This window comes from Equus caballus, chromosome 9 (assembly GCF_041296265.1).
Source record: "Equus caballus isolate H_3958 breed thoroughbred chromosome 9, TB-T2T, whole genome shotgun sequence".
Classification (NCBI taxonomy): domain Eukaryota; kingdom Metazoa; phylum Chordata; class Mammalia; order Perissodactyla; family Equidae; genus Equus; species Equus caballus.
The window spans coordinates 82,683,422-82,698,731 of NC_091692.1; the positions used below are offsets into that span (position 1 = coordinate 82,683,422).

General features: G+C 51.7%; 1 long non-coding RNA gene across 1 annotated transcript; it reads right to left on the reverse strand.

Annotated features, from left to right (window-relative positions):
* Positions 1-3,050: 3,050 nt before the first annotated feature.
* Positions 3,051-6,336, reverse strand: LOC138915642 (uncharacterized). The gene is made up of 3 exons (XR_011421738.1): positions 5,851-6,336; positions 3,867-4,147; positions 3,051-3,638 (listed from the first exon to the last, which is right to left on the reverse strand). It is a non-coding gene; the product is annotated as an uncharacterized lncRNA (long non-coding RNA).
* Between the last annotated feature and the right edge of the window lie 8,974 nt (positions 6,337-15,310).

A 15,310-nucleotide genomic window follows, 5' to 3' on the forward strand; every position in this document is an offset into this window, starting at 1 on the left:
CCAAACTACCCAGCGTTCAGAAACCCACAGTGCCTCGGAGCCTCTGCTCAGGCTGAGCCTTTTGCCTGGAACGCCTTCTACGCAGCTCAGCTATCACCTTCTCCAGGAAGCCTTCCCTGACCTCACCCCACCTGCGCCCATCTCACCTGGGTTTATTAGGTGACCCTGCCCTCCATGGACCCCTGCTCTTGTCCACGCTCAGCTGAGCTCATCTGCTAACGCATCTCTCCCTGCACATGACTCCAGGGGCCCAGACTGTGTCCAGTCGGTCTCCATAGCCCAGAGTCTGGCACGTTCGCGGCCCTCAGTAACCGAATTGAGCCGAACCCCCATCCTCTGCTCCAGGATCTGACTTTCCTGGGGTAGGAAACAGGTTGTCCCCACGCCGAGGTAAGAGGTACCGTGGTGCTAGCTAAGAGGAGAATGGTTTCCAGGGCGGGAGGAACTTCTCACATCCTTAGCGGCGAATTGAAGTAGCGTCGGGTGCATGTGGGAAATATGACTGGTATGCAGGCTCCTGGTGGCTCCCCCCTCCCCTTCCATCTCGGCTCACACAGGCTCGGCTCTGGGGGGCAGGGCTGGACCCACATTCCCCGACAGGCACTCTGAGGGGCAAGAATCCCAATTTTTCATGTTGTCACAGAAAAGTGTCCACAATGCTGAGGATATCTGTTCTACCTTGGTCCGAGGTAATGAACACCATGTTTCATGCACAAAGGCCATGTGGGCGAGAACTGGGTAGGGGGGAAGGGGTTTTGAGACTGCCCTGCTGTGGCATCATCTACGCGCCTACAGTGCTGGACGTGGGGTCTTGGGCAAAGTAAACATCCACGAGAGGGGTCCCTACCATGCGCCTCCAGGCCCAGAGCGTGGCTTTGAGTGACAGGCTAAGAACTCACCACATCTTTCCTCAGTTAATCCTCACGAAGGACCCCGAGGGGGTAGGTGACCCCAGGCTCATTTCAGATTCAGGAAACTGGGTCAGAGAGGCTAGCTCAGCGCTCCTAGAAGGTGGCAGAAGAGGCGAGGCCTTTTGGCTTCGAGGCTGTGTTCTTTCTAATACACTCTCCAAATAAATAGGAATAGTGATAACGCAGCCCTGTTAAAAACAACAGCCCAGCATACATATTTGGGAAGAAGCCAAAGCAAGCTCGGAGTTTGAAGAGCTGTGCGTTACTCCCTCAGGAATCAGAGAACCCCCCAGCCCTCCCCAACCCCAAATACACCTGGCCTCTGCCCGTGGCCTGTCAGGGAAACTTCTGCAAGTCACTCAGTCAAGGTGAGTCCTCGGAGGCCAGCCCCCTTCCGGGTGTTACAGGAAGCTACCATCGCCAGGGCTGTGGGCGTACTGGTTATCACCAGGGGCAGAGCATTTGGGGTTCCTACGGTGTCAGGGAACTAGGCCAGAGTGCTCTATCAGGGAATCTGGGCCCCTGGGAACCTGCCTCTAAATGGGCAACACTCACCTCTCCGAGTGTCAGCTTCTGCACCTGTGAGCAGGTGGCAGCACCATTGGCCACGCCTGCCTCAGAGAGAGGATGTGAGGCTGGGAGGCTGGCAGGCGTGGGACAGCCCTCTGCGGACTGACCTACAGTCTGCGACCTACAACGGGCAGGGTCACCGAGGTCGTTATCACCATCTGAAGCCCTGAATTCACTTCCTCATTTCACCTGGCTTCCAGGAGGTTCCCTGGGAGTCGAGCATTGGCTCATCGCTTAACTTAAGGAAGGACAAAGTGCTGATGCCCTTGTAGGGGATTGGAAACAGATATTGGGGAAATATGTAACTCATTCAGAGGACACCTGCCGCACCCGCTGTCACTGAGCAACTGCTGGGGCTCTGAGCCACCCCAGCCTGGGGTGCCCTGTGCCCGCTCGGCCACAAAGACCAGGACCGACTTCTCCATGCAGCACCCTAGGCACACTGCCTAGTGCCCAGGATACTTACAGGGGCCACAAAAATTGTTGAATTTTCATTTCTTTAAAAATCAGAAGAAAAAAATGAATAAATAACAATGAATATGTAATAACAAATCTAGCCTAGATTGCGTTGTTACACCAATGTAGCCATAAAATAAAATTTTTATTTTGTTTATGTATTTATTTTTATGGAGGAAGGGGCCCATGGAGGCAAAACCGCCTGGGGCCCACAAAGGTCACAGAGAGGCCCTGGCACAGAGCAGGGCCCCCCGGGGCAAGGCCTGAGCTTTCCCTGTTTGGGGCCGCTCAGCTGGTGTAAGTAGGTTGCAGAAGCAGCCCCAATTCTTTGCAGCAATTCTCATTAAAGGGGCAGAGTCCGTTTCCCCAGCCCTTGAATCCGGGCTGGCCTGCTCACTTGCTTTGGACAATAGATGTGGCAGAAGTGACATTGGGGGAGTTCTGAGCTTAGGCCTCCAGAGGCCTCTCGGCTTCCATTCTCTTGCTTTTAGAACCTGGGGACCATCGTGGGAATAATCCTGGGCTATCCTGAGGGATGATGAGGGACACTGGCCCAGTTTCTCTGTCACCATGGCAACAGCCAGCGAACTCCCTGAATCAGAGATGCCCAGCTGACGGTGGACGCTGAGTATGCCCAGCTGAGATGGGCAGACTGAGCTCACCCAAATTCCTGACTCACAGAATTGTTAGCGAAATAAATTCTTGTTGTTTTAAGCCACTCCGTTTTGGGGAGGTTTGTTATGCAGCAAAAGCCTAATTGATGCAGCTCCCGTCTGGTCTGCCCTGAGGAAGGACTCGTGAATGAGGAGGGAGAGGCTGCTATCTGATGTCCTAATCCAAGTGGGCCAAGGCCTGAGGCATCACCCAGGCTAGTGTTGTCCAGTGGAAATGCAAGGTGAGCCACAGATGCAAGCATGTGTCATTTTAAATTGTCTAGGGACCATGTTTCTAAAAAGCGCAAACACACACGGGAGATTAATTTTATTACTTTTAAAATTTTAATTTAATTCTATTTTTTAGTCCTGTAGCTCTATATTTACTCAAATGGAAAGATGTCCGCAAAATAGTGGAAAAGGCAGGTAATAAAACAGAAGAGAGGTTAATTTTAATAAGACCTTTTATTCAACCCAATATATCCAAAATATTAACATTTCAACACTTAATCAATACAGGAATGGTTAATGAGATATTTTACATTCTTTCATTCATAGGAAGTCTTTGAAATTCAGTGCGTGTTTTGCACGGATGGTACAGCTCAAGTTGGACCAGCTGCACATCCAGTGATCTGTAGCCTTTTATGACCAGTAGCAACCATCCTGGACAGCACAGACAGGCTGGCGGTTCTGAATGTTTGAATTTCACCAAGCAGTAAACATTTTCCCTCAATTTCGGGGACCAATATTGCTAAATTTTTATTTATTAAAAAAAAAAAAAACAACAAACCTCAGCTACCACCAACTGTTGCCATCACATCATAGAATAAAGAACTTTAGCTGCTCTCAGATAAAGGATATCTTTAAATTGAACACATTTATCTCTAAGGAAAACTTACCGCGTTCTGGTTATTTTTCTCATTTTGTCACAGATGAGAGAGAAAATTTCACTCTGTTCTCGCAACCACAGGTCTTGCCCATCGACTCAGAATCATCTGGAAGAAGATTTAGTGTGGAGGCTCCTCTCTAGGTCACGTGATCTGAGCCTCTGGTAGAGATGGGGAGTAGGCATAGGGATTAAAAAAACTCCCCCCGGTAATTCTCATACACAGTCTGGATTGGGAACCACTCTTTTAGTTCAAAAATTTAACCCCTTTCATTCAGAGATGGGCAAACTGAGGCCAAAAGAAGAGAATTGAGTTAGTGCCAAGGTGGGGAGGAGGACCAGGACTCCCACGCCCCCAAGCCAAAGCCCTCTTCCCAGAGCCTTACTCACCCGAGAAGGAAACAGGGAGCCGGGTGGGGGCCTCCCTGGGTTTGCCGAGCAGCAGCTCTAAGGGAGCCAGCTGCTGAGACGGAGGTCGGCGGGGTGAGCAAAGAGGAAAGAAGGCGGACTCAAAGGCTCAGATCTTCTGCAAACAACCAGCCTCCACCTTGAAAAGCTAAATGACTCCCCTCCTTGATATTTCTCTTGGCTCATGCACGGTGGTGACGTTACCTCCGGGAGAGATGGAGCGGCCCTTGTTAGGGTTTCCTTAAGAAGAGTCCTGATTATAGCTGAAAATAAAAGAGAATTCGACTGACGTCATTTGCGTCTGGGACCGAGGCTCTGCTGCTGGCCAGCAGTGTGACCTTCAGCCAGTCACCTACACCCTGTGGTTGAGTTCCTACATCCTGGGGTTCTTGGGAGATGCAAAGGATGCTTGAAAATGCTTATCCAGAGCCAGGCAGGAGGTAAACTCAATAAATGATAGCTATTACCATGTTAAGTATTTGGTAAATATGGCTTATTACGTGCCAGGTACTGTTTTAAGACCTCTGTATTACTCATTATTCCTCATTAAAATCCCATGAGATGAACACTATTGTTATCCCCACTTTATAGATGGGGAAACTGAGGCACAGAGTGGTTAAGTCACTTGCCAAGGTCACACAGCTAAACAGGGGCAGAGTCATGATTCAAACATACTCTTCAACGTTCCCTGAAGAGGGCTATATTCCCTCCCTCCCTTCCTCCCTCGTGGGCCCTACCTGAGTGCAGATACCGGCTGGGCTGCGGGAGGTGGCTGGGCTGCGGGAGGTGGTGGCCGTGGGGGGGACCGAGAAGTAGGCCAGAGGAGAGAGAAGAGACAGGCTCGGGGAGGGGTGCTCAGGGCTGGGCCAGGTAGATGCTGGATGCCCTAGGACCACTATCTCATTCCATCTCCTGCAGCTGGCGTCAGCGAGAGGCTGGCGCTTTATCACTTCACAGACGAGCCCATAAGGAGTTAAGGATCTTGCTCTAGACGCTGAGCCGCTGTGGGGCAGAGCTTGGAAACCGGCTCTGAGGGGGTGATCCAGGCTGGAGCTCGCTATGTGGGCTCTGGGGCAGGTGGACACTGACCTCTCCTTCTCTGCCTCCTCCTTCCCACCTGAGGCACCCAGCCATGGCTGAACCCTTCTGGGGAGTGGAGAAGGCAGCCAGGGGGACGTGCTTGGCGGATGGCCTGTGTCATTCCCCAGTCAGGCTGACCCCATTCTGCAGCCGCTGTGCAGGGATCTCTCCCTCCTCCCTCCCTCCTTCCTGCCTCCCAGCCACCTACCATCCCATTAGCCTCAGATGCTCCCTGCCTCTCAGGTGTGTGGTCTCCAGTGCACCTGTTTCTCAACCCTGCCCAGCAGCCTCCTCCAGTTCCCAGGGTCCCTCTCCTCTGCCCACAGAAGCTATTTCAAACTTCTCCGCAGCCCTCAGGCTTCGGAACTGCCTCCGTCCAGGTTCCCCACTCTTGCTCCGTCTTCCCCATGTCTGGCATGTGGAGGGCATCTCTCAGTGCCGGCAGAGGCCCTCCTGGCTGTCTTCTCTCTCTGCCCCAGACAAGGTGGAGCTCAGCCCTCCTGGCTCCGGAAAGGGCCACCGCGTGTTCTCAAGGATCCCTCTCCTCTATCCGTGCCCCTACCCAGGAAGTGCCCCCTGATGGCCTTTCTGTTCCGCAGTTACTCACGCTTATTCATGTGCATAGAGAGCAACAATGGACCACAATCAACCTAGTGTTTCCTGAGAGGAGATGGCAAAGGGCCGGCTCTGAGTCACCCTCAGGGCAGTTCCAGAGAAGGCTGGGCCTCCCCTGCCACCCCTCCGGGAAGTGCGTTCAGACCCACATCCTGCCTCTCTGCACGGAGGCGAGGGAACAGGGCTTGAGCACTGGAAGGGTTAAAAGCTCTGGCTTTGCGGGTCAGACAGATCCTGATTCCGTGGGGCCAGTCCTGACTCTCTCACTTACCAGCTGTGTGATCTTGGCCATTGAGCGAGCCACTCTGAGACCACTCGGCAGAGAGAGAGAGCAGTGAGTCCAACTTGCAGGGCTTTTCGAGGTCTGCGTGCCCTCCAGCCAGCAAAGGGCCTGCCACCTCAGGGGAGCTCACGACAGGAGGGCCATGTGGATGATGGTGAAGATGACGACAACGATGGCTAGGATAAAGGCATTTGGAGTGGCGCTCTGCAGATGTGGGAGGTTGCCAAATGGCCCAGAGGCCTCTGGGAATGTTCTCAATGCCTCCCCCCCAAATCTGGCTATTGCCCAAGTTCAGAGGACACAGTGGAAGCAATGGCTGCTGGGGGTGAGTGACTTAGGCCTCCCAGCACTGCCCTTGTCAGGGATGGGACCCACCTAGTGGATGTGAAACAGCCGGGCAAACGGGGTCCATGGGCTGGTCAGAAGGCAAGGGCGAAAGAGGCCTTTCCTGAGGGAAACTGCCACTCTATCCCCCAAAGATGAGGTGCGGGGTACCCCCTCCTCCATCTACTCGGGCTGTCCGCAGTCTCCCCCACGTCCCACTGAAGCCCCCACCAACTGCTGGTCCTCCTTACTGTTCTGGGGACACTCTCCCTGGGGTGTCGACAGTCAAACCTCACCTCACAAGGTGTATTCTGGATGAAGATAGGGGATGCCTCAGTCTACCCCAGGCTTCCCTGCTCAGGACAATAGGCTCAGGATGCTGAGAAGGGGAAAAAGAAACTGGCAAGAAAGAAGGTGGGCAAAGTACATTTTTGAGCCATTCAATTAAAAATGTTTATGGAAAACTTATGATGTCCATTTCACATTTCATTATTTGGACAACTCTGCAATGAGCCCATTTCACAGAAGAGGAAACTGAGGCTTGGAATTAAGGATTTGCACCAGCAGCAGAATTTGGCCTGAACTCCTGCTGTAATATTGATGGCAAAATTGAGATTTGCTTAAATCTCAATGAAATGACAGAAAAAAAAAATCCCCCAAAATCAAACAAAAAAAACCTGTCCTATTCACTGGAGCTGTTCCTTCGGAATCCTGATAATTTTCAGCTCTCCTGCCTCTGGGCTTTATCCAAGCTGTCCCCTCTACCTGAAATCCCCCCCAAGCTTGGCAAATCCTACTTAGCCTTCAAGATTGTTCTTAGGTGTCCTTTCTTCCCTGAAGAAGCTTCTGGAAGAAGCAGCAAACTGAATCATTGGAACTTGGAAAGTCTCTTTCCCGACATCCAGTTGGAAAGGTGGTGGAAGCTCTTGGAAGTCCTTGGGCTTCACAGCTGCCAGCCCACACCCCCCCCCCCCACCCCACCCCCAAGACTGAGTATTCCTTAAAGGCTGAGACTGTTGGCATTGCCATTCTCCAAGCCCACATCTTGGTCCTGGCACACAGTAGGTGCACGAGAAATGCTTGGTGAGTGAATCCATGGGTGGGTGCGGTAGATGAGAACCAGCCCCTCGACTCTGCTCTTGGGCCCCTGCTGACTTTTCCCGAAGCTCAGATGATGGGGCCAGTGTGGTATGGACAAAGCAAGCTCACGCTCCTTTGTGAAAAGTGGCTTGTCAAAGGCCCCCTTGGGACTGAGAGGAGCCCCCTGGAGACGAATCGGTGGAAACCCTCAGTTCACACGTCTCTGCCTGAGCTGCTGGGCCTTCACACCCTCTGTCTTTTCCACTCCCCGCAGCAAACCAGTGAGGGAGGCAGGCTGAGTGTTTTGATGCCCATTTTACAGACCAGGAAACTGAGGCCCTGGGGAGGTAACGCGAGACTAGTCCAGTCGCACAACTTATTACTGGTAGACTGTAGGAGCCCACCCCAGGCCCGGTGACTCCAGGCGCCTGTGCTCCTCGGCATCCTGGGCTGCTGCAGCACAGAGAAGAGCCCTGACTAGTCAGGCAGGAAGGAGAGGCAGCTGTGCAGGGCACCTCCCGTCCTGCCAGCCTCTTCTCCATGCAAGGCCCCCGCTCACCTCCCCTTTTTCTGAACTCATGGGACAACTGAGTCTTCTCCCAAAGTGAGATGCCACACTCCAGGGCCTCGTTCCAAGCTTGACACACAGACGTCCACCGAATTACTCATTTTGGGATCCATGGTGGGGAGCGCCAGGCCCGACACAGAGCAGGCTTGTCCCACAGACAGGGACTTGACTTGTGCCCTAATAGTTTCATGTTGGATAGTCATAGCTCCTTAACTAGCTTGTAGGTGCTTTTCACATTTTTAGTATGAAATATCTCACATACACACACACACACACACACACACACATATATATATATATATATATATACACACACACAGGGAATAATATAACCCATTTAAAAAATTATTCTATCCGTGTCATATTGGCTTATAGCATTGTGTAAATTTCAGGTGCACATCACTATATTTCAGCTTCTGTATAGACTGCATCCTGTTGACCACCAATAGTCTGGTTTCCATCTGTCACCATACATGTGGGACCCTTCCCCCCTTTCCCCCTCCCCCCACCCCCTTCCCCTCTGGTAACCACCAATGTGTTCTCCTTATCTATGTGTTTGTAATATAACCCATTTTTAACAGTTGTAATATATCTTTCTAATCTACTTTTTTTAAAGAAATAAAATATTAGTGCTTCAGCTACATTCCCATCCCCCCTCCCCCACGCATGTTTGTCATTTTTACTGCACAGTATTTATCCATAAGCAATTTATACCAATTTGTACCATTGTTTTATACGTTTTGCAATATACATAAAAATATTATACACTACTGATTTTTTATTTTTATTTTCTTTTAAAGATTGTCACCTGAGCTAACATCTGTTGCCAATCTTCTTTTCCCTTCTTCTTCTTCTTCCCAAAGCCCCCCAGTACGTAGTTGTATATTCTAGTTGTAGGTCCTTCTGGATGTGCTATGTGGGATGCCGCCTCAGCATGGCCTGATGAGCAGTGCCATGTCCGCGCCCAGGATCCGAACTGGCGAAACCCTGGGCCGCCAAAGCAGAGCGCATGAACTTAACTACTCGGCCACGGGGCCACCTGCACAACACATTATTTTGCACTTTGCTTTTTTTCACTTAACATGATGTGTTTGTGAATTATCCAGGTTGATGAGTGAGGACTTAGTTCATTTATTTCAGCTGCCACAAATGCTCCCGTCGTAAAACTGAACAGACTTTCTTTCCCCACCCCTGACGGAGGCGCTGTTGCTTCCACTGACTCCATTTTAAAAAGAGGCTTACAGTGACTGTCCTCGTACGAGCTTTCTCTGGGTCACGGGGCAGAGTTTCTCCAGGGGCATGCAGCCCCCTTGAGCACAGGGATTTGGGCCTGCCCCCACTCCAGTCGTGTCCAGAAATGGGCACAGAGCAGGTTCTTGGTCTGTGGAGGTTTATTTGCTGAATGACTGAACTCAATACATTCAGGACCACTCGCACCACACAGATAGGGCAAACTTTGCTAACAGCCCACCCAATATCCATTACCCTTTCCTCACCCCAGAACATTCTCCCCCCAGTGATGGAAGGCTACTGGCCTAAGCCAATCATGACAGTGCTGTTCGTGCTGTCCCAGCTCCCCTTGTGCCTGGGAGTGGCCACATGTCCCAGATCTGGCCAATGAAATCGAAGGGCTGTCAGGTGGGCGAGTTTGTGGACAGGCTTTGCTCTGCTGATAAAAGGGAGCGCTGATGGCCTGTCTACAGAGATGGCCACCACAATATCTTCCGTCCCGCTCCTTCGCAATGTGGCTTTGCCCCTCTTCCATCAAGAGATAGACTTCATTTCTCATCCCTGTGCCTGGACTTACTTTGACCAGCAAAACATGGAGGAGGTGACATTGTGGGCCTTCCAAGCCCTTGAACTTCCAAGAACTTTGAAGCAAACTCTTGCTGTGTTGCTGCCTTGAAACCACCATGCAAGGAAGCCTCATGGGAGCAGAGGCTGGCAAACTTCTCCTGTAAAGGGCCAGAGAGTAAATATTTTAGGCTTTGTGACCGTATAGTCGCTGTCACAACTACTCTGCTGTTGTCAGCACGAAAGCAGACAAAGTTAACATGGAAGGGATGGGGTGGCTGTGTCCCAATATGACTTTATTTACAAAATCAGTAGCGGGCTGTAGCTGGCTTGCTCTCGTCTTAGAGAATGAGAAAGCAGTGGAGGGAGACAGTTTCCTCTGTCTGCCGTTACAAATTGCCACAAACAGTGGCTTAAAACAACACATTCATTATCTGACAGTTTGGAGGTCTAAAATGGGTCTTACTGGAGTATAATGAAGGTGTTGGCAGGATTGCTTTCTCTCTGGGAGTTTTAGGGAAAAATCCATTCCTTGACATCTTCAGCTTGTAGACGTCACCCACATTCCTTGGTTAGCGGTCCCCTTCCAGCAATGGCCTCTCTCTGAGCTCTGCTTCTGTCATCCCATCTCCAACAGCCAGCATGCAACACCAGATATGTGAGTGAGGCTCTCTTAGACAAGGTAGCTCCCACAAAGCCATCTACTGACTGCTGTCGCCTGAGGGAGAACAGGAGACCTGCAGAAGGGCTGCCACCTATCCCAGCCCAAACTCTAAACCTCAGAATCATGAGCGAATAAACAATTGCTTTTTTGAGATACTAAGTTTTGCAGTGGTATTTTATGCAGCAATAAATGACTGATACAGGATCAGACACCAGTAGCGCCACCATTTTGTGCCCTTCTCTCCTTTTTCTGCCTTGAGGGTAGATGTGATATCTGGAGCTGCAGCAGCCATCTTATAACCTTGAGGGAAAGGTCAACAGAATCACGGTATGACTGGCTTTGACATGACTGTGCTGCCAAAACAGCAGCAGTTCTTGTTTAGTTTTGAATTTCTTTTTATGTGAGAAAGTAAACTCTTATTTATGATAATACTATAATTCCACTTAATTGCAAACTAAAGAACTTCTAACTAATACATGACAAGTTGCCAGGCCTCTGAGACAGCTGGGAAAGAATCTGGGATGGCCAAGAATTAAGAAGACAGAAATGAGTTCGATGGGGGAAATTTGAGACCTGGGTCCCAGCCACGTACTGTCTCCTCTTCTGAACCGTGACGTGCCATCAGCACAAACATCCAGAGAACCTCTTTCTGGGGGAGAGAACTTGGGCAGGACCCGAGTGAGGAATGCCTGCCAAGGCACTTGGGTCCAGCCTCACTGATAAGACTCGGAGCTCTTGTTCCTTTGCTGTGTCTTCTGTGACGAGAAGTGACTCATGGCATTTATGAAACTCCGAGGCCCGTGTATATTTACACTTTTGCCCTTTCACTACTCTGGCCAGAGAAGTTTCCAGCTTGAGGTAGTTCTCCCAAGGGAATCGTTGCTGGGAATGAGGAGTGGCTGGAGGTAGCCTTGGACTCACAGGGAAGAGGCGATAGGGCACACTGGTGAAGGCCAGGAGGTTGTTTCAGAGGGAAACACCCCAAAGCAGACCCAGGGCCAGCATAGGTCCCCTTCTGCTTCTTCTTTCTCCTTTCTAGAAGGTTCCAGTTCAATCTGTGGAACCTCCCCCCCACCCCCTCCCGGACTTCCTTCCAAACACACACACAGACAAACACACACCGGGAGTGTGCTATCTCCTTTGATCTCCAAAAGCTCTTTTCTTCTGTGTTTTGCAATTCATAATAATGGCTAATATTTATTGATTGCTTACCATAACCCAGGGCTGTGTTAAAAGCCGTACTTGCATTAGCTAAGAAAATCCTCACAGCAAGCCTGCAGGTGGGTTTTAAAATGCTCCTTTGACATACAAGGAAACTGAGCACAGAGAGGTGAAGTGACTTGTCTAAGGTCACACAGGCTGTAAACAGTGCAGCCAGGATTAAAATCCAAGGATTTTGACTCTGGATTCAAGTTTCAATCACAACCCTATCTCGCCTGCAGGTGAGGAAAGTAAGGCTCAGAGAGGTTAAGCGACTTGCTGGATGTTGCAGAGCCATGATTGACACTGGAGGTCCTTGTTCTCTCCCTGGCCCCTCTCCTTGCCTCTGAACCCTCCTGACAACATCACTCATGGCCCCCACTGCGGAGAAACGAGTAACACCTCAGGAGTGTGGAAGTCAGATTTGAGCTTCCTTTCTGCCCTTGACTCACTTGTGACCTTGGACCAGTCAGTGTGTGCATCTGTAACTGCCCCTCCCACCTGAGAAGACTTCGCTGATCAAACGCGATTATGGGTGTGGAAGAGTCGGGTCACCTGTGGGGTGGTTGTTAGCATTCCTGTTGTTTTCTTGACACCCCCGCCTCGGGCTAGCTGTTCTTCTGGACGCGCGTGTCACCTGCAGGGCCTTGTTCTGGCAGCGGGGTGAGTTTGGGGTTTCCTGGTCCTGCTCAGAATTACCAGCCTCCATAAAAGGCTCGGGGATGCAAGGGTTTTGCAATCAGCTATTGCATCAGGAGAACTCTCTGAATAGCCTCATTCTACCCTCTTCCCCGCCCAGGTGCTGGCTCAGCCAGCTGGAGGTTTGCCGGGGGGTGGGGGGTGTATTTCATCTCCCACCACCCAGACAGTGCTTGTGGCAGGAATGGTGCAGCCTGGCGTCTGTCCCGAACATCCCCAGGAATGTGCTAGTCCTCTGGGAGGATATGAACAGAACCAGGAAGCCAAAGCCAGACTGGGGAGTGCGGTGGGGGCGTGAATACATTGGGCAGCATCTCCCCACCCCACCCAGCCCCACCCCACCCCACCCCACCCCAAGGCGCTCAAAGTCCTGCCCCACCACTAACCTGCTGTAACACAGGGCAAGTTGCACAACCTCTCTGAGCCTTGGGTTCCTCATCTGCAGAATGGGAGCCATCATTAACCCCAATATCACAGGAGGTCAATGTGCAGATACACCCTCCCTTTTTGAGTTAAGTCCCCGGTAAGCGCTAGCCGTGGTCATCGTTATTACTACTCTGTGACTCTGTCTGGCTTGTTTGACCCAGAAATACCACGGAAAAGCCACAGTTTCAGGCACCCCAGCCCTGCCCCCCTGACCTTGAGACTGTTCCTCTGACCTCTGTGAACCTCGTCTTTGGGATGGGTCTACGCCAACCACGTCCGTGGGGGGCAGTGGTGTGAATTCAGTGAGAAAATGGGTCTGGAGGGCACAGCCCAGTGCCTGGCGCAGAGGAAGTGCCCATCAATGGCGGCCTTTATCAGGACTCTGGCTTGGATGGGACCCTGAGGGAAGTGGAGCTCAGGGAACAGAGGAAGCGATTGTAAGGGAGGTGAATGGGGGAAGGGCCCTCCCTGGGGACAGAGCAGTAAGAGTCCCCACCCGCCTGGGCCAGGCTGAGCCCGACTTCCACTTTATTCTCTAGGGTGGCATTCATCCTCGCAGCCTGGGAACAGCGAAGGAGGGGGCCCTTCCAGGACAGGGCACCCTCGGGATTTTCCCATGCCCTTTGTTGGCTCGCAGGTTTCCACCCAGGGGCTCATAAACTGTTTTCAACCCTCTCCTACCCCATGAGCCATTTCCCCACAAAATCCTTTGGGACGTGGACTCTCAGATGATGAGAGGACAGCCCACTGTCATCCCTGAAGGCAGCAGGGGAGGGGTCCTGGAGCAGCGGTGTGCTGGGGCTGCCAACATGTGCATCTCTTCCCAATTCTGTGCAGTGACCTCATGTGGGGACTTCAGAATGGGCCATTCCAAAGTTGGGTGGGAGGCTTTACACCATGGAAATTGGCAAACACTGCAATCCAGAACCGATTGTCAAACATTTACCAGCACCCCACTGCCCCCCAAGAATTTGGAAGTGAGGTTGTTGTCGGAGTTAAAGTAGGGTATGCCTTCAGTGGAGCAGACTGTACCAGAGAAGAGTTGGGGAGCCCCCCAAACTCCTAGCAAGGGGAACTGGAGTAACTTCTGGATAGTTCTGGTAATTTGGGAAGCAGAGATCAAACAGTTGTCCAGATGTCTGTTTGGGGAAAGGTGGTAAGGGGGCTGGTGTGGACACGGAGGGAGCTGATCACAGGAGCAAGAAGCAGCATCCACGGCATGAACAGCGGCCGTGCGGTCCATCATCGGCATCGCTGCCTGACTGCCCAGCATCCGTGTGTCGACTTCCTTTTCCAGAACGCTGACTTCCCTCTCCCGTGCAGCTGTGTGCCACAATGACTGCACCCCAGGGTGGACCAGATTGATCCATTTCAGTTACCAGTGGTACCAGTGTGGTAGGGCCACCATACAAAACACCACGGGCTGGGGGGCTTAAACGATGGAAGTTTATTTTCTCCTAGCTGAGGGCAGGCTGAGGGTGGAGCCACCCTGGGGATGGAGGCGTGAATTCTCCATGCTTGAGTGGGTGAATCAGTCCAACCCTGGAATCCGTCCAAAGTTGTCCTTTGGATTTAAGCTGGTTTAAGTCGAGGTTTTGGTTACACCTGAAAACATCCTGATTCGGAGCAGAGATGGTCAGGGGTCCACCTAGACCTACTCTCTCCATCCTGCTGGGCTCATGGCTGGACACATTTCCCAGCTTCCCTGGGAGCTGGGTGTGGCCACGTGACTGAGTTCTCACCCAGGGAATGTGCATACGAGCGGAGGGGCACATGTGCTACTTCCAGGCTGAAGTAGATGTGCCTCCTTCGTGCTCTCATCCCCTTCTAGCCAGCTGGAACCTGAGGTGGCTGAGGCCTGGCCTTGACCGTGCACATGAGGTACAAGAGCCCCTGAATTCTGTCAAGCAGGAATGGTGACCTCAGGGAAGAGAGTTACAGGGGAGAGAAACAGACTCTGTATTCTTCAAACCATGTTCTCTCTCTGTTCCAGCACAGAGCATCGCCTTAGCTGGTCCACCATCCTTACTCTGGATAGGCGAAGGGAGTCTTGCCAGAGCAAATTCAATGACAAAGGTTTCCAGAAGGGTCAGAGGTGGCTTCGAGCTACGCTGGCTGAAATAGACTTCTTAAGACCTGCCAGGTCCCCTTTGCAGATTCCATTTGTACAAGTCACTTTCCTGTAATGCAGCTTCCTGTGGGTGGCTCGTCCAGGCAAAGGAAAGGTTTTCGGTCATCTGCTGAGGCCTAATCTTGCTCTGCCTTTATCAATGTAATTCTCGCCATATATCAAATTCCAGGAACCCAGGTCAGGTGACTCTGCTTCTGACGCATCCACACTCTACAAGCACAACTTTGGGTTCCAGAGCCTGGTCCGGGAGGGGTCTTCTGGCAGAACTGACCTGTCCGTCCAGTGTGTTCCTCTTCTGGTATCTATTTCCTTCTGCTCATACTCAATGCCCAGTGCCATTGTCTCCCCCCTCCTCCCTCTGTTCGGGGAGCTCACTGAGGGCAGGGCGGCTCCCAGCTTCCGGTGTCTAACGTGATGCTCGGCACACAGTAGGAGCTCAGTAAATGTGGGCCGAATGACGAATGGCTCTGGCCAAGGAGAACGATCCTTGCCAGAGCTCCAGTCCGGGTTCATCCCAATGTGCAAAATGGGAATATCCTCCAAAGGTCTTAAAACAAGTTTT